At 37.5% G+C, this 3,315-nt stretch overlaps 1 pseudogene; it reads left to right on the plus strand.

The window, feature by feature from the left end:
• Positions 1 to 415: 415 nt before the first annotated feature.
• Positions 416 to 533, plus strand: LOC145246247 (5S ribosomal RNA; annotated as a pseudogene).
• The last annotated feature ends 2,782 nt before the right edge of the window (positions 534 to 3,315 follow it).

Below are 3,315 nucleotides of genomic sequence, written 5' to 3' on the forward strand. Positions count from 1 at the left end.
TACCCATCATGGAATGAAAATGCCATATTCAAAAATCATATAAATTGATCAAATAGTTGTTTTTATATTTAAAAAAATCAGTTTTTTTTACAATTCTTAGCGATTTTAATAGTAAATCATAGCCATTACAACGCTGCTTTTGAGCTCAGTAGTTCGAATTATGTTGAATCTTTTTTATTTATTAAACATGGCAGACCAAGACACAACATTTTGCTTCCTCAGCAAATTTGATTTTTTAATTAAAAAAACTATTTGATCAATTTACGTGACTTTTGGAATATGAAACTTTCGTTCATTAATGGGTGTGCACGTGATAAAAAATTTTCTGCATTTTTTAAAAATTACTTTGAACTCTGGACTTGCACCTTTATTTTTTTTAACATTTACTATCAAATTGAACTATGTTGTGTAAAACCAATACGGCATAATCACGTTGACACACTGGTTCCCATTTGATCACCAAAGTTAAGCAATGTTGAGCCTGGTCAGTACTAAAATGGGTGACCATTTGGGAATTCCAGGTGCTGTATGTGCTCTCCACTTATCCCGGCATTATTTACAGTCGTCTACTACTTCTCCTTGTCAAGCAGTGCCGATTCAGGAGAGGTGTGGCTGGGGATTGCGCAACGCTTGCCTCACAACTTCACATGCAGCTACCCTTACAACGGGTATCCATTGCCTTTCTAGATTAAGTAAGTAGAATAAGGAAACTCTGCAAACGAAAACATCTTTTCATATCGACACACCGGTTCTCGTTAGATCATCAAAATTAAGAGTATTGAGTATTTAGGGAATACTTGCTACTGTATGTTCAACAACATTTTCTAGAAGGAAAAAAAAAGTAATCTCCCTTGACCAGGATATACATGCGATGGGGGGGGAACGCTTAGTTCCAATCTATGCCCCCCCCTCTCGCCAGACTTTCACAAGAAACACCCGCCTAGCAGAAAACACTATCACTAATTTCTCCCCACTCTTTATCTGTGCCTAAACCTAAACTTAGATTCCATGAACAAAGTTTCTTTCTTAGAACTGCACGCCTATGGAATTATCTTGCATTTTCCTGCTTTCCAGCTGACTACAATATGGTTGCCTTCAAGTCTAACGTAAACAAGTTTTTGATGAACCGTTCCATATAAGTTAACAAATTTACCGAATTTCCATTACTAACAATTACTATATTGTTCAATTTCTATTGTACACTCTTTAACCCTTATCCTCGAGTGGCCTCTTAGCCTTGATAAGTGGTGATGCCTATGTAAAAAAAAAAAAAGACTAGACAGAGGCATATGGTAGCAAGGCAAGCAGGCACAAGAATTTAGATTTAAACAATACATATTAATTATATACACGATATAAAGATGTGCATGTTGTTATCTGTGATGTGAATTTGTTAGGATAGATGATTCCTCAGTGTTAGGGTGATGTCGTTATTAGCCCTGTATCAGGTGTGACTCGAATGTGATCAAGGGGGATTGGTGGTGAACCGAGAGCTGACGGGGACGGCGGGAGTTATTCACAATTTATTGGTACCAACTTTTAAAAATATCAGTACTACTTATTTCTTTCTTTCTTTTTTTTTTACTCACATTAACCCCTAACAAGGCATATCGCTACTTGGACGTAAGGGGCTACTATTTGGGACCATACTTGGAAAGATTAACAAGATGTTGGTTCGCGTTATATTTAAACTTCTGCATATCAGTACAGTCAGGGAAGCAGATAGCAAGAAGGGAATTCCTAAATCTAGCTGTTTAAGGAAAGAAACTATTTCTGGCATTTATGGATCTCAAGAGTGAAGGGGTGTGATTTTGTTGCTAAACGGGTTTGTCGGGGACATGTACATCGAAGGGGCATAAGTGCAACAAGTTCATTAGAGCACATTCCATTAAAATATTTGTAAAACAGGCAGAGAGATGCAACATTGCAGCGATGGGACAGGGGTTGGAGCTTAGTTGACAAAAGGGGGGCCTATTAGATTGAAGACTCTTTTTTGGATCCTATCCAAGAGGGAAAGACGAGTGGTTGATGCACCAGCCCAGATGTGGCAACAATACTCCATGCATGGACACTTTGTCTTTTTATACGCAAATAGAAACACGTCATTATTTGATACCCCCCTCCCCCAAACATGTTCATCCGTCGCAACGACGAAGACCATCTGATCATTTTTGACGGTTGATAGATAACATACGCTGAATTGTGAAGTAAGGGTTGCGCACTCACTACCCACTTCTCTCTTGAGTCGGCACTGTTTGATTCCAATGGCAAGGAGACAATATAGGACGACTGGAAATAATGCCGAGAGAAGCATAGAGTTTATACAGGATCTGGTGTCCTTAAATGGTCACCCATTTTAGTAATGCTTTTGCTTAACGATGCTTAACTTCGGTTATCTAACAGGAACCAGTATGTCAACATGATTATTCTATATATTAGCTTTAGGTACACGGAGGAAGAAAGGGGAATTCTTTACAATGGTTGTAGTTAGATGAGTATTTGCTTAGAAAAATAATTCCTTGTATTAATGGTTAAAATTCCATTTTATAATTTTTGATTAATATAGGAAAGTAATGTACATGTGTGTGTGTGGTGGTGGGGGGAGTATCGCCATTCATGACTATCATGCAAGAGTAGGTGAGACCCGCCTGTTCCTTTAATTGGCAAATAGTCGTATCGGTATTTCTTAAATCTATCGTAGCCAACACGTATCACCGCAGAAACTGTCTGTTGAGAGAAAGAAAAAGATATTCCATATAAAACATTCGTAATGCTATCAACAAATTTCCATATGTCTGTCAGGACAGATTTTTCCAAACTGTATTAACAGATTCTGAAAAGTTGGCAGTTGCAAATCTACACACGAAACAAATTTAAATCTTTCGTTGAAGCCTTCAAAACGAATATGAGATATCCATTTTCTTTTTCTGTTTTAAACATAAAAATTTGCATTTTTCTTTTTTTGTTCATTATACAGATCGGAAAGTGGCTGTAATTTATTACTAAAATATAATTCTTACAATAAATGAATATAACAAGAAAGCGTATAAGAATGAGACTTTATTTAGAATTCAATATCAGTATCAGTGTTCGAAACTAGCTTTTTGAGACGTCTGGGAACCGCATCAACTGATTTTAAAAGGGGCGTTTCTTTCTTCCATTTTTTTTTTCTTTTACTGATGAGTCAACACTGCCCCCCCCGGCCCTCTGTGGCCTCGGGCGACAAGATCAAAGTGTAGTATCTGTTCCGACAGATACTGCAAGCAAAGACCATATGTGGGGGTAACCCCACATATCAGACCTTGGTCAATGTAG

The sequence above is a fragment of the Euprymna scolopes genome, chromosome 23 (genome assembly GCF_053919585.1).
Source record: "Euprymna scolopes isolate OS-2025 chromosome 23, ASM5391958v1, whole genome shotgun sequence".
Lineage (NCBI taxonomy): Eukaryota > Metazoa > Mollusca > Cephalopoda > Sepiida > Sepiolidae > Euprymna > Euprymna scolopes.